The sequence below is a fragment of the Micromys minutus genome (assembly GCF_963924665.1).
Source record: "Micromys minutus genome assembly, chromosome: 26".
Taxonomy (NCBI): domain Eukaryota; kingdom Metazoa; phylum Chordata; class Mammalia; order Rodentia; family Muridae; genus Micromys; species Micromys minutus.
In genome coordinates, this window is record NC_137961.1 from 19,459,839 (window position 1) to 19,476,558 (window position 16,720).

The window sequence follows — 16,720 nt, forward strand, 5'->3', positions numbered from 1 at the left end:
ATGTGCCAGCGTACAAGTGCACACACGCAGGCAGAAAAGCTTATGCTAAGAACCTTTATCAAAATTCTTGGTTGTCACCCACTAGACATTGTATCATTTGAGATTATTGCCATTTTTATTTTACTTTAAGCATTCTCTCCTCTTTGCCCTACTTTTAAATTATATTTCATCTTATAAGATCTGGATTAAACCTCTTGAATTTTCTTTCTTTCTTTCTTTCTTTCTTTCTTTCTTTCTTTCTTTCTTTCTTTCTTTCTTTCTCTCTTTCTTATTTTCACCACCAGCACCCCCTTTAATAAAACATGGAAGGTTCTGTGACAGGAAAAGGGAGGAGTGAAATATGACCATTTACAACCAGAGAGAGAGAGAGAGAGAGAGAGAGAGAGAGAGAGAGAGAGAGAGAAATAAAGAAAGAAAGAAAACCCTCTGTACATGTCTAGCGCCTGGCAGGGGGAGGCAAGCAGGGCACACAGTAGGCCAACCGGCCTTATTTGTAGAGGATATCGTAGTGTCCAGGTCAGTGGAGAAGGTAGATCTTGGGCTCGGAGCCCTCAGGGAAGATGTGTGGGTTGGTGGTGCCGCCCTCACCGCGGTCCATGTACTCCACTTGGATGGACACACTGAGGGCCTGGGCCAGTGAGATGTGGATATGGTCGCTCTCCTTGCACATGGGTTCCACCTCCTGCTGGCAGAAGTTCTTAACAGTCCGGCCACCCTCTATGAGGTGCTGGAAGAACTTGCTCTCCCACTGCAGGTAGCCTGAGGTGAGCAGTTGTAGGTAGACCATAAGGTAGTCTGAAGTGCTCTCTGGTCGTTAAGGAGGCCAGCAGGTCAGCTACTGAGGTCTGCTTCTCCACCTGCTCGATAGGGTCCAGGAACGTGTTGTGGAAGTCTTCGACTGTGAATTCAGCGAAGCTCCGGGACACCGGGTCCTCTTTGTTCTTGGAAGACACGGCTTTGAACCACCGCAGTTTTGAACCACTGCAGTTTTGAACCACCGCGGTTTTGAACCACTGCAGCTTTGAACCACTGCAGTTCCTTGCTGTCATCTAGCAGTGCCTCCAAGTGGGAGAAGCCGCATGCTCGACAGAGGCCGTTGCTGACAGGCCTGGTCTTCCCTATGTGTGAGTGCTTTTGGTGGAGGTCCTTGACCTTCTGTTGGTAGATGTTGTCATCCTCAGCATACACCTTGTTCAGGACTGAGAGTTCCAGCCGCTCCGACACCAGGGGATTCTGCACCGCAATCTCTTGCAGAATTCGGTCCTGCTGAGCCATAATGGCTTCATCTTAGGCCAGACAGTTAACACTTTTGGAGTCGCTGCCCAGCGGCTGCTGCTTCTGCGGCTGAGGTCCCTGCTCTGCCATCTTTAAGAACCTTGAATTTTCACTCTACTGAATTTTTATATTTTGCTGTGATAGTACTTTTCATTACATATACGTTCTATATATTTTAATATGAAAGCACCTATTATGTATAGAATTTATATTTGTAAGATAAACATAACTTTTGTGATATAAGAACATTTAAATGCAGATTTAATTATATAATATATTCTATAAACAGTTTGCACTGTTTTTCCGAGAACATTTTTGTGTTTTTAGACACCCCTTTTTTCCCTATCTTTTTAAACAAAATTGAATTTTTATTCTTAAGTTTGCAGACAGGCTCTTTTTGTGTTGTTGATCCTTTTAAAATATAGTAGAATTGAAAACCCGGAACGAAGACTTGCACCTGTACACAGCAATGCCAGCAGGCTCAGAGTAAGGCAGTTAACTTCACCTAAAAACCTGGAAATCATTCATGCTCATACTTGTCCTTTCCTTTAAATAGCATTCTCTTTTTGTGTTGTATACCCAGCATCCATTTTTATTTCTATGTTTTAGAAATGAAGGGTATTACTATATTGCCCATGCTTACCCTAAGCTCTCAGGGTCAATGGCCTTTCTGTTTCAGCTTCCTAAATATCTAGTACTTCAGATATAAATGACTATAACTAGAAAGGCACTATTTTTTTTTTGTGTGTGTAAATGTGTGTGTGCTTTTGTGCATGCAAGTACACACATGTATATGCATATGTGTATTCAAGGTTGTCTGATATGTTTTTCAGTGCTCAGCATCCCATTTTGATTTTTTTGTTGTTGTTGTTTGAGATAGAGACTCTTATCGAACCCAGAGCTTGTCGACCTGGCTACTATACTAGTTGGCCAGTGGGCTGGAGGGATTGTGCTGTCTCTACCTGCCTACCGCTGGGATTACAGATGCATATCACCGTTTCCAGCCTTTCTGCTTGGGTGCTAGGGACTGATCTCAGATCTCTGTGCCTGTATAGCAAGTGCTGTAACAACCGAGATATTATTTTTTAGCCCTAAACACAATACTTTTATACATATTTAATGGACTGGATGCCCTCTGCCCTTCATGGGTACCTACATTCATGTGATGTACATAAACTCGAATGTGCACCCACATATATGTAAGTACCTAACATGATTCTTCAGTTCTTCAGTGTTGAGTGAAACCAGGTGATCACACTCAGGCTGAGTAACTGTAGGGAACAGATGGGACACATCACTTTCAGGTTAGAGAACGTAAGGCCTCATTCTAGTCTCTCCAGAGAGTTTTCTCTCAGCCTTGGCATGGTGGCTGTCCAGTTAGGAAGAAAAGCCATGTTGCGCAGCTACGTCATCAGATAACTGTGAGTCACCCTGCAATACCTTCTTGGCAGTCTGTGCTGAGCATAGAGAAGGAAGGGGAAAAACAACTGCTTTCTACACACGGCAAGACTGAACTTGTTTTTTTGTTTTTGTAGCAAAATTAGGCCTGTCCCCAGCATCCAAGCTTTCAGCTGCTTTGGTTTAAGCTCGTCTTTTAGAAGATAGGAATGTCTCAAACAATTTTACTCCTTGCTTATCATTGTATATTTGAGGGTGAACCTCTGAACTGGAGTTTACATTAGCCAGGCTTTCAGTAGAAGAGCCACCTGCATGTTGACCTTTAACTTTTGACTTGACAGCAAATCCCAGGGAAACTCTGAATATGACGTTAATGAAAAAAGCATCAACAACAGCAATAAGAAAGAACAATTGATCAAAAGACCAATAACCTTCCTTCTGGCGTGGTCCCCTTTCATCTTGGATCTTATCAGAAGATGCTGCCCATGTTTGGGATGCGTATTTCCATGTCACTTAAGGAAGTTAAAACAATTCCTCAGTTGAGGTCTCTACTTTTCTAATAGGTAGCGAGGTGACATTAAAACCAATCTTCATGCCAACTCAGGAGGGGATAAGTTGCTTTCATGTCCTTGATTATATTCTCGAGTCCCAAGTTATTAGAGAAATTCTCCATTCAATTCCATCATACAACAAAAGCCATCCCAATTGTATTTTTATTTTTACATTGAACTCTTGCTGGTACCTTGTGTATATGGATATATGTGTGTCATTCTACTTTGATTCAAAGGGATATGACAATAGTTTTATGTGTAGCACCAAGAAAAGCATGTATATGCAAATGCTATAGAAAAGTAAAGTAGGTAAAACTGTTTGACGGTGTCATTCACAGTTATGGTTTCTCCAATCCTGGAGGATCACGGGTCAGGTGTATTGTATTCTTTCAAAGAACTCATCTAAAATCCTGCTGAGAATAAAGGGCTTTGATTCTGCTACAGAAGCTTAAGAGTGTGGGCTCGGTTTCAGAATGTCATGTTTAGTGTTATGTTTTCTTTGATGATAACTGTTCACCTTTTGTATATAATCCCCAGATAATGCCTTCCAAAAGTTTTATTTCAAAAGCTCCGTGTCTATTTGTTAGCGTGTGTTATTGAGGAAGAAGCTCATAATCCCAGTGCTCAGGTGAGCTGTGCTCTATTTCCGGGACATATCGCAGCCATGGAAACAGGCATTAGGAGTACGGGTGCTGTGTTTCAGGCACCTAATCTACAGCCTGATTTCTCTTTGAAAAGCTACTTATGCCATCGCTAGCATCAAACATGTCTACTGGGGAAAAGAAGAAACATGCCCATCATCTGTTGTCTTATCTCTGTAAAAGTAAATGACTAGGGTATATGTAGTCAGTGAAAACATTCGACTGTCTGCCTCGAGTGGGGTAAGAAGAGGAACTGAAGGGATCACTGTGCAGCAGTGACTGTTTACTGAGATAGCTCAGTGTCATCAACAGCATCCAGAACCTTGTTAGAAATCAAAGTCCATTCCAAGGCTTAGCATTAAATCTATAGAAGTCGAAAATGGCAATCTGATTCCACAAGCTAGTGAGACTGCTCATTCCGATACTTACTTAGTTTTAGATAATGTTCTACAGTAACAGGTGCCTGAGGATGCAGGTCACCAGACAGAGGCAAAAAAATATTCAGCTTATTTTGAATACTCTCTGGCAGTATCGTGATATCAGCCTGAATGTACCTCAGGATATAATTAGTTGCAGCTTTTGCCTGAAGCCAGGCTGATGTCTAAACAAAAGAGAGTAAACTTCTATTTTCTTAGCTACGAAGTAAGCTGTTTTAAAGACGGCTCCCAGTGTTCCCATAGTCATCTTTTACTGTTTGTTTGATGGAGCAAAAAAAGCCTGATAAGATCTGGCTTTTAGAAACTGAAGAAACACAAGACAAAATCAGAGCAAAACAACAGTAATAGAGTGCCTGTGTTTCATGTTATGAGAATCATTAACGTTTCAGATCTGCTACGAGCTTTATCTTCTGATTCTCTTGGAGAACCATCAGCACACCAGCCTGAAAATATAAATAAAGGTATAGGAACTAACTTAATTTGTTTATCCACTTTTCAAGTAAAATGACAAATGCTAGGTATTTGCTGAGAGGCAATGTAAATCACATGTCATGTTGACTTACTTAGTTTATCTTAAATTATATTTGTAATTGCATTTTTAAACACATATAGAAAACAATATGACAAATAAGCTGCTTGTAAAGTGTAGTTGGCTATTATTAGCGTTTGTATATGATAGTCTTCTGCCTTTCATAATCATTGCTTAATACCATGGTTCAGTGTTAACACAGCATTAATAATCAGTACATCACATGGGATGCCATCGTATACTCAAACCACGATTTACTTCTTGTGATAATCTTAATTGTCAGCTTGAGAAGATCTAGAATCATGTTGGAGATGTGCCCTTGTTGGTGATATCTTGATTAGGCTAATTGAGATGAGAAGAACTGTCCACTGAGGGTGGTGCCATTCCCTAGGACAGGAACCTTTATGTAATAAAAAGGAGGAAGTTAGCTGAGCACAAGCATTCCTCATTCTCTGCCTCCTTGCTGAGTGTTAACGTCATGTGACCACCCACTTCCAGCTCCTCTTTTCTGACTTCCCATCAAGATGCACTACAGCTTGAGCATGTGAGCTACAATAAATTCCTTCTTTCTTTGAGGTGCTTTGGTTTGGGTATCTTATGTCAACAATACAAAACTCTTAAATGAACATCTCTGCCTATTTATGTCTAAAGTTTTGTAGATACTTAGTATATATTTCTTTGATGGTAACTTTTATTTATCTTTTAGATAATCCTGTATTACCTTCATTGAGTTTTATTTAACACCGTTTCAAAGCATTTTAAATGTTAGAGATATTCTCAAAGCTACTATTACTAGACTTAAGACCAAGACTATTCTAGCACATCCCACTATTGTTAATGTACATGTTAATTCATAGTTCATCAGCTGTTACTAAAAGGCTCCTCCCTCATTCACTTTCTTCACCTATGATTTTGCCTTTTTTAACCAGAAGAAACACATTCTAACTTTATCTTCCTATGAGCTTTGAAAAGGTTTATTATGATAAACATGTATTCAAATAATTATTTCTCACTCACATTTGCCTTCCTAAGAATTCTTTCTGTGGTCTTTGTACATTTGTTTATTTGCAACTAAGTGATTTCTTACTGGTTTTAGGAACAGCTTTTTCAAACAGTTTTCTCCATAAAGATATTGAGGTTTGGATCAGTTTTAAATAGCACTAATAGCAGAATAGGAAAAGTCAAGCGTAACCTAGGAAAAGTTCGATACAAAGCCTTGCTGGTGGCACATGTCTTTCCCAGTCTGCTCAACAGATTGCCCTTCCTGTATGCTGTGCTCAGATCAGTACAGGTACTCCCTGGTGAATCCCCCTCTACACTTACACTTTACATCTCCATCTAGACTAACCCTACTGCTTTTCAGCATCTTGGGTCCATCACATGTGCTTCTCTAGTCCAGTGCATGGTTTGCTATTAGCATCAGCCCTGAACAGGGCTTTGTAGTAAACATCAAGAATTTCAGGCCACACCTGCAATTAACAGAAGTCGGTGCCACTGAAAAAAAGCATCTCATTCCCCTAACAACCCTTCCTGGTATATATGCCCTCAGATAGGGTTGGGGCCCCTATGCCATTCATGACTGACTCATAAACCTTCTCCATTCCATAAAGGAGTATTAATAAGCTCAATCTTATGACTATATTCTGTAGATAATCATTAATCATGTCTGTTCTGATTTTATCCATGCTATAGCGAGAGGACAGAGTTTGTAACATCCTGCCCTCCCGTGTTGTAATAATCTTATCTATGGGTCTCTTAGTCTCCTGGGAAAACCAAAGGCATTACTTAGTGTTTCTTACTTCCTGACTTCTCTTCAGGCCCCTTTCTTTCCTCTCACTAACACAAATTTACCCATAGTATTTCTCTTCAGTTTCCCCAGTGTTTTCTCTCAGACTCCAAAGAAGGCCTCTGTTTTCTGTTAGAGTGAGATCAAAAGTCTTACAGGTCTCCAGAGATTAAGGAGAAAAGCAAGAAGAACAGAGAAGGAGAGGAGAGTTGAGGGATGAAGGGAAAGAGGAGGTGAGAAAGAGGGGCTATTAAATACTAAAGCAGGATTAGCACTCTGTCTATTATGGCATTGACTAGTGTGTAATCTCTCATTTATGTACCCGCCTGGTTTTTAGTTTACATCCTAGCTTTAAGCCACGGTGCCTTAAAAAAATTTCTTGGCACTTGTAAACTAATAAGTAATATTATCCTTACCTGAAATGTTCCTTGAGCAATTGTGCGCTTTTTAAAAGTGTCTCCTATTGCACTTATTCCATTTATAACTTATTGAACTATGTATCTTCTCTTGTCTTCTAAATTATAGAATGATAAAAATCTTTATATGCCCTTAACTAAGTGTTTAAGCTCTAAGCACCCAACTTACTCAGGGATTTAATATTCATAGAAAATAATTGGAAAAACAATCATTTTAGGTATTGACCTCAAACAATTCTATCAGATGTTTTCATCCAAGTCTCTGCTTTTTTCTTTCCAGTTAGTGCAGAATAGCTTCCATCTACCCATCGTCCATCCACTCTGACCACCCTACCACCACATCAGCATCTTCACAGGACCCAATCCTTCTCTTCTCTATGTAGCTTCCCATGCATTCTCTTTATTGGCTCACTTATTAGGTGCAATTCTTGTTTACCCTGCCCTAGGACTGAGTGACAAGGGGATGAAAGGGAAGGGGTGGGAACAGGTCTCTATACTAAAGTCATTTCTAAGTACAAGGTTCTGAAACACAACCCCCTTCTCCTCCTTTAGTCTCTTTTATGAGGGCTTTCCCCCAGGTCAGCATCTCTTCATTAATTACTATTATTTCTTGAGAGTCATAGGAAAACACTGGTCTGTGGGCCTTCCATGTCCATATACCAAGTATTGTAAGATGGTAATTTTTATTACAGTTCTGTTTCCTGTCACCTGCTTTAGAGATAGGGATTATATCTTCCAGTACTTAAATTCTGGGGAGAATAAATGAGCAAATTATAAGTGCTCAACACTGGGTTGTTTCATAAGTGAGATGGACTAGCCTCCTATGGCCTGACTGAAGCATCAAAAGTGTTTATTTTTAGGCTTTATTTGAAGAAAAAAACCTTCAAACTCCGTTTAAAAGAATATGTGGCATGCTAGCTCTAACAAAAATATAATTTTCCTCTTATCAAATATTCTTATTTAGGTAGGAAAATGGGATGTAGAGGGAGGTCTGGGAGGCTAAACAATTAGCATAGGAGAAATCTCCATCAAAGAGGAAGACTGGAAACCACAGGCTGAGACTAACTGGCCAGGTCATAGGCCAGAACAACTGGCGCAGGTACAAACATCCTCAGTGTCTAAAGTGATCTGATGGGTCATCGCTATACAAAACAAATGCTGCCGCGTGAAGATTTAAGATGTAAATGAGACACATAATATTGTATCAGAACTGCATGTGTCAGATGAGAAGCCTCCACTAGGTGACACCGGTTTCACCTCCACCCAGAAGAGCTGCTATTCTCTTTGTTCTTCCTCCCTCAGGAGAGCATCTTTTCCAAGTTAACCCCCTGCCTCTGCTACTATCCCCATGTCTTTCTAATTCTTACTCCCAGGACTACAGAACCTGGAATTTCTCCAAATGGGACCAACAAACTCTGATATCAATATATAAGAAAAGTTGTTGAGCAAAAGTAATCTATCACACCCTCCCTACTATTTCATTTCTATCTCCAGGAAAAGCACTGCTAATAATCTGTACGCATACACAGAGAGAGCTTTCATTTTCAACATGAATAGATGAGTTTGCAGGTTTTATATTTTCCAAGCACACAGTAGTTTCTTAAAAATAAAATATTGTTTCTACTGTTGATGTCCACTTCATCTTACTCAGTACTGAGTCACCAAGGCAGCCTGTGTGCATCAAGGACCAAAGACAGCATGTGCAACTTCCTGGGCTGATCCTACCATAGAGGAACACCTAGTCAAACCTGTGTGGCAGAATATGAAAGAAGACATTAAGAATAGAGATTCTACATAGGCTCCCAGAGTATTGAGATCTGGGCCAGAATTAAGTGAAATCAAAGAAAAGTCTGGGATAATTTATTTAACTTGCCTTGGGCTCGTCAATTAAGGCTAACATGTATAAAATTATGAGCCAGATCAATTCCTAGATGTCTAAAATTCCATCATTCTAATCAAATGTAATGTACAAAAACTAGTATAAATGATGAACAGGTCACTTGCATGTATAGAGTGACAGTAGTTCTGTTGTTTCTGGACTCTGGTGAAGCGCAGTGGCTGGGTAAGTATGTCATTGACACATCCTGCCTTGGATTATCCCTTAATCCTTCCTTCCCTGTACCATTGCATAATCAGATTACTAATTAGTTGGGAGAGTTAAGACATTTTAATGGCTCCAAGTAAAAGACAATGTACACATGGTACATAATTATGACTACAGTTCAGGATTACAATAGTATTTCTAGACTTCTGTCCTCCAAGTTTACAAGTGCTTCTTCCAGGGAAATAATAACACATTTTAACTACAATCAACCTTGACAGGTACATTTGGCCTATTTTGTTTCATAAGTGACAAGGGAATTGTAATATTTGACAGCTTTTCTTACTGACAAAGTTCGCTTGAAATTGTGTTGAATTTGTTAATACTACCTGGAAGAAAAGAGTAAAATAAAATGTTTCCTTTATTTGCATGGGGAAGAAAAGTAATAGAAGAGGGTTTGAGAAAGGCACAAGCAACATCAGTGAAAATATTAGCTCATTGCCAGAGCTGCACAGGAGAACCAAAGACAAGCGGGCTTACTGTTCACCTTTGCCAGCCATTGCCCTGGGCCGCACTGCCTTTCAGATTGGCCTATTTCTCTTTAACCGTTCTCTGCTCAATTTCCTACACAATTCCCTAAAATATTTTTAACCCTTTAGCGCTTTCCTCTCACCTCTCTGCTTTCTGTTTACTCTTGGTGATAGTCACATTCAGGAAAACAATTCTTCCTCTTAGAACCAGATGGAGATATACTGAAGAACGCACAAAGTATTTATACTTTTGTGAACAAGAATACTTGCAAAAACCCGGTTTTGTTGGATCTGTATTAAGTTGAATTTGGCTTAAAACCCCAATGTCCTTTCACAGAGGAATGGATACAGAAAGATGTGGTACATTTACACAATGGAGTACTACTCAGCTACTACAAACAATGACTTCATGAAATTCTTAGACAAATGGATGAAACTAGAAAATATGATCCTGAATGAGGTAACCCATTCAAAAAAGAACACACGTGGTATGCACTCACTGATAAGTAAATATTAGCCCAAAATCTCCGAAAACCCAAAATACAATTCATAGAATTGACCACATGAAGCTCAAGAAGAAGGAAGACCAAAATGTGGTTGCGTCAGTTCTTTTTAGAAAGGGGAATGAAATACTCATGGGACAAAATACAGAGACAAAGAATGGAGCAGAGACTGAAGGAACGGCCATACAGAGACTGCCCTACCAGGGATCTATTTCATATGCAACCACCAAACCCAGTCACTATTGCTGATGCCAAGAAGTGCTGGCTCATAGGTACCTGATATGGATGCCTCCTGAGAGCCTCTGCCAGAGCCTAACTGATACAGGATGAGGATGCTTGCAGCCTGTTGGACTGAGCATGGGGACCCCAGTGGAGGAGTTAGAAGAAGGACTGAAAGAGCTGAAGGGGTTTGCAACCCGATAAGAAGAACAACAATATTAACCAACCAGACCCACCAGAGCTCCCAGAGACCAAACCACCAACCAAAGAGTACACATGAAAGGACCCATGGCTCCAGCAGCATATGTAGCAGAGGATGGCATTGTCTGTTATTAATAGAAGGAGAAGCCCTTGGTGCTGTGAAGGGTCATTTCCTCAGTATAGGGGAATGCCAAGGCGATGAGGTGGGAGTGGGTGGGTGGGAGGGAATGCATCCTCATAAAAGCAGGAGAAGGGGAGATGGGAGAGGAGGTAACCTAGAAAGGAGATAATATTCAAAATAAAAATACATAACATATTCAATAAAAAGGAAAAAAAAAACAACAAAAAACAACCTCTTGTGGAGGGTGAAGTTGGCTCATTATTAATTAGAAGCAACACTTAGGAACGTTTTTGGAATCTTCTGCCATCATTAAGGCAATGCCATTTGAGGGAACATGAAGGTTTTGTAAACCCAAGCTTCCAGGGAGAGTCCTAGACTCACATGAGGATCATTGTTTTATAGTTGGTATTTCCAAGACTCAGAGTTTTTATAGCTTTGGAAAGAGCAGAACACCCTCTACCCGTCTTCTCCTTCACACTTGCCTCGGTGCTCCTGAGTCTTAAAGTCTCCTGCCTTCTTTAAGGCTCTTCTGCACCTTAAACTTTGCAAGCAGGTCTAGTGGTTCATTTTGAAACAGCGTGCACGGTGAGGTCTTGGGTGATGAGTAATTCTGGCTACTTGCAGTAGGGTGCACACTCTTTCCCCAGCCCCTGCCACAGTGCCTGTCTGTGTCATCTTCATTTGTGCACTGTGTCCCCAGTCTGTAGAAGCCCAACTGCTTAATGGAGTATGAAGAATTCTTTGAACTATGTAAACTAGGGGAAATGTTCCAGAGTCTAACAAGATGGTGATCTTGGTGCTTTTCCTGCCTGTGATATTTCTCTGGCCTATTAAAAATAGCCTCGTGCATTTTAATGATTGCTTTGAAAGTAAACTTTAAATTTGAGTCTAGAATTTCATAATCCAGTTTAGTCTTTTAAATCATGTGTTTCACAGACCTACTACTTAAGCAGCTAGAATACTTTTTTTTTCTTCTTGCACTGAAATTGCTTTTCTCTAAGGCAACTACTCTCTACAGTTTAAAGACATGCAGAGTGGGTGGCATTAGCAAATAATTCTATTTTTGATATACATATTTTTACTTTATAGGAGTTAATTCGTTTTAGGTGTGGCATGATGTCTGACAGGCTATGAGTCTATGTGCTGATGCCTGGTTAGCGGTAAGAAACTTACTGTGGAAAAGTCAAAAAGTCAACTAGATATGTGTCTTTTTGAAAAAACAAAACACACTTAGGAGCTCCTTGTGGTGTTTTGGACTCAGGACTCACATGTAATCACTTTAGTGTGGCTCCTAGAATTTCAGAAAGCCAGTTTCAGTTCCTAAAGTATGGTAATATACTTTATGGGTGTGGTTTATGTATGCATCATGTATGTAGAGGGGAATTGCAAGTCCTTGTATTTTCATTTGTGGAGCTGCATGTGTGCTTCTGTTCCTGTGCACACAGAGGCCAGAAGTCTACCTCAGTGTTATTTATTTCTTCAGTAATTCTTGTTTTTTTTTTAATTTAATTTAATTTAATTTAATTTAATTTAATTTATTTATTGAGACTGGGTCTCTTCACTAGATCTTGAGGCTCCAGCTAGGGTTGGCTCATCAACAAGCCACAGATATTCTTCTGCCTCGGAGGTTGCAGGTATATAATACCATCATCAGTTTTGCAACATACTCATTGCTTGGCACTGAACCCAGGTCCCTCAAGCAGTTTCCTGACTGAGCTATCTCCCCAGCCCTACATGAATATATTACATTCCATATGAGTTACTTAGTATGTATCCAGAGTTGAAACCTTTGCAGCTCAGGGTAAACCTGTTATACAAGAAGCAGCTAGTACATATCATGTCCCTAGTATAAGGTGACATGGAGACCGTGTACTCACAGCATATGGATTCATGGGTTGGCAACAAGTCTAGTGAATGGAACAAAGGCCATTGTCTGATCATATAGACTGCAGCTTGAAAGTATCTGGATTGTTCCATTAATCTTTTCCTTTACTTTTGTCTTATATTTATGCAATTTAAGTTATCCGCAGGGTTCTTAAAATTACTCAAAAACTAGCTTTCACTTTGTTATCTGTAGAACTCCAAGACACCTCAGGCATCTCAAGGAATTAGGTAAATAACTGTAAGTTTATCAGAGGTCTATGGGTATCCCTTCCATTAGCCAAACTAGGGGGTTTTTCCCTCTTCCTCTCCTTCTCCCCTTCTCCTCCTCTCCCCTCTCCCTCCCTTCCTCCCCCTTCCCTCCACCCTGTCTCTCTTTCTCTCTGTGTGTATAGGACAGACAAAGATTAAGAAAATAAATATTTATATAGGTAGATGCTTTCTTTTTCTCTGTGTGTGTCTTGGAGTTACTATTGCTATGATACAACACCATGGTCAAAGCAATTTGGGGAGGAAAGGGGTTATTTGGTTTATGCTTCCTCATTACTGTTCCTCACCGAGGAAAGTATTTGAAGAAACCACAACAAAAGCAACTTAGGGAGGAAAGGATTTAATTGGCTTACACCTTTGTATCACTGTTTATCAGGAAAATAAGTTAGGACAGGAACTCACACAGGGCAGACACCTAGAGGCAGGAGCTGATACAGAGGCCAAGGTGGGGTTCTGCTTACTGGCTTGCTCACCATGGCTTGTACAACCTGCTTTCTGATAGAACCCAGGACCACCAGCACAGGGTTATCCTCATACACAATGGGCTGGACTGTCTCTTATTAAACACTAATTTAAAAACTGCCATATAGGCTTTCCTATAGCCTGATCTTGTGAAGGCATTTTCTTATTTGAGGTCTCATTTGTTGACTCTAGCTTGTGTCAATTCGACATAAAACTAGCCCTCCCTTTTCTTTGCAAATTTATAAATATTTTAAAAGCATCACTTTGGAATTAAAAATTGTATCTCCAATTTTTTTAAAATTTATTCTTATATATTACATCCCAAATGCATTTTCCCCTCCCTCCTCTCCTCCCTGTACCCCACTGCCCAACCCAATGTTCTTTCATTTTTCTTCAGAAAAGGACAAACCTCTGTTTTAGAGTTTCATTGCTGTGAAGGTACAACATGACCAAAGCTACTCTTATAAAGATAAGCATTTAATTGGAGCTGGCTTTCAGTTTCAGAGGTTTAGTGCATTATCACCATGGTTGAGAATATGATAGTATCTAGGCAGACATGGTGCTGGAGGAGCCCAGAGTTCTACATCATGATCTGAAGTCAACAGGGAGGAGACTTTCTTCTGCAGGTAGCCAGGAGACTCTTTTATTCACACTGGGCAGAGCTTGAGCATAGGAGATCTCAAAGCCTGCCTACACAGTGATATACTTTTTCCAACAAGGCCACACCCACTCCAATAGGGCCACACCTCCTGATAATGCTACTTCCTATGACTCAGTACTCAAGCACATAAATCCATGGGGAGTCAAACCCATTCCAACCACCACAGCCTCCCAGGAATATCAACTAAATATGGCATATCAAGTTGCAGTAAGACTCGCACCTTCCCTAGTATTAAGGCTAGAAGGGGCAATCTATTAGGAGCAAAAGTGTCCCAGAAGCACTCAAAAGAGTCAGAGACATCCCCTGCTCCTATTGTTAGGTATCCCACAAGAAGATCAATACACACAACTATACCATATATGGCCTAGGTCAGACTCATGCTGACTCCTTGATTGTATGTTAAGTCTCTGTGAACACCTATGAGCCTTGGTTATTTGTTTCTGTGGGTTTTCTTTGGAATCCTCAAACCCTCTCTTTTCTCCTCCCACTCTTCACAGAATAACTCAAGGTCTTGTAAAATTTGACTGTGGGTTCATCTTCCATGAACTGCTAGATGAAGCCTTTCTAAAGATGATTATGCTAGGTTGCTGTCTACAAGTATGGCAAAATATCCCTAAGAATCATTTTGTTGATTTATTTAATGGCTTGGGTCTCAAGCCGGACCAGTCATTGGTTGGCCATTTTCACAATGTTCATGCCATCTTTATCCCAATACATTTTGTGGCCAGGACAAATTGTAGGTCAAAGGTTACATAGCTACATTGTGGAGCCAATCCTGCAGCTTAAAGTCTTGCTTAGTGAGAGATGGCTGGCTCAGGGTCCTTGTTGCACATTACTAAATGTTTTAACTAGGGCCATCCTCCTAGATTGCTGAGAAATCTTGTTGCACAGCGAGATTTCTATATCACTCCTGCATATCACTCCTGAAATGCCCCCAGTTCTAGTTGTCTCTTCAAGTACTCTCTCCATGATTCCCCTCCCTGATTCCTCCTGTTCCCATCCAACCTGCCACACCTGACACACAGTATCTATTCTACTTCATCTTCCCAAGATTAACCTGTTGCCTCCCAGGAACTCTTGTTGTCAATTTGCTTCTCAAAGTCTGTGGTTTGTAGCATAAGTCCTTTACTTTATAGGCAATGTCCACACATAAATGAATGCACACAATGTTTGTCCTTTTTTGGCCTGGATTATTTTGTTCATGCTTATTTTTTCCAGTTCTATCTACTTGCCTGAAATCTTCATGATGTTATTTTTTATCAGATAATTAATATTTTATTGTATAAATGTACCATATTTTCTATTTTCTTTATCCATTTTACCCAGGCATTTACATATCAATATATATATATACTAAAAGTGGCTTATGAAGCAAAGAAATAAATGTATTTAATAATTATAGAAATTATCAGTTATTCCAAGGACAAACAGCAATAGTAGAAAAGAAAAAATCATTTACATTTTTACTGTAGAAATTGTGTTGACTACTGAATATAAAAACTAAAATCATTTGTCACAGGACATGTTTGGAAACGCAAAGAGACAGCACAAATATGTTGAGATCTGATAAGTGTTCAAACTGAGCACATTGACCTGGAGCTTTGGAGACCTGCCTGTCATGGGATAGCAGTGGGTCCTCCATGTCTGTAAGAGATATATTAAAGATGCTAACAGCAACCGGAACAATGGATATAATACAGCAAACATTTGGGAATGGAGAGATGGCTCAGTAGGTAAAAATGATTGCGGAGCAAGCTTAGCAGTCTAAGTTTGATTTCTGGAACTCACATGGTAGAGGGAGAAAGACTCAAGCTGGTCTCTGACTTCCACATGCATTCCCAGGCACACTTCCTCATCATACACATGAACACAGAGAAATAGCCAAATAAAATGTCTTAGGAATGCTGAATTGCTGGGATGAATAAATGAGTATCAGGGCATGTGTAATGTGTTTGGTGGCAGAAACAAGCTACCGTGCTGACAATTGCTGCCACCTCCTGGGATTGATTTGGCAACTGCATGTTGCCATGGTCACTTTTATTCTATGGAATAAACATTTCCAGTAACTAGAGTGAAGAAAAAAACAAGTCCAATTTTGCTGTGTTTGCAGACGGTTGTGACATTGGAGAAGATTTGTATCTTTTCTATGATCAGATCATAGATGTCAGCCATTTTCACCAGAGCCTGTCAGGAGCACAGCAAACATTGCATTAACCAGGGAAGAAAACCCTACTCATAAGAAATCCCACCTCAACTAAACACAGATTGTAAAACTGAAATAAATAATTATTGAAATTAATATTGATAAAATTCTTGAAATTAGGTAGCAAATAGATTTAAAACTGAATGGTGAAAAAATTATCTGAAAACTTTGATGTCCTTGGTGGCTTCATAAAATGTCTTAGAAAAGAAAGCATTATTACAAAGTAATTACTTAAAAATCATCTCCTACACCTAGTTACACAATTTATGCTTCAATCAAGTTAGGGTACAAGTTTTTCTGAGAACTCTGGTCCTTCAGTAACGGTATATGAAGGTATACATTCCTTTCAGTATACTGTAGTTCTGGAGACTCACACCCAGAGAGAAATATCATGAAATAAGCCAGGAAACATTTTTCTAAGAAAACTCAAGTGCCTATTAAAGGAAAGGCTGGGATCTCATCAATGGACTACAAGGAGATGGGGGGGGGGGGTGTCACAAAGGAGGAAGCAAATGTATATGCTGGTCCTGTTGTAGAAATAAATCCTCAGACTTCCATTTGGACATTTGATAATTATTGAATGTTCCTATTAAAT

At 39.9% G+C, this 16,720-nt stretch overlaps 1 pseudogene across 1 annotated transcript; it reads right to left on the bottom strand.

Moving 5' to 3' along the window:
- Window positions 1-487: 487 nt before the first annotated feature.
- LOC308437655 (ubiquitin thioesterase OTUB1-like) lies at window positions 488-1,365 on the bottom strand (annotated as a pseudogene). Its single transcript has 2 exons — window positions 1,031-1,365; window positions 488-981 (listed from the first exon to the last, which is right to left on the bottom strand). The product of its transcript is annotated as a ubiquitin thioesterase OTUB1-like (transcript).
- Window positions 1,366-16,720: the final 15,355 nt, after the last annotated feature.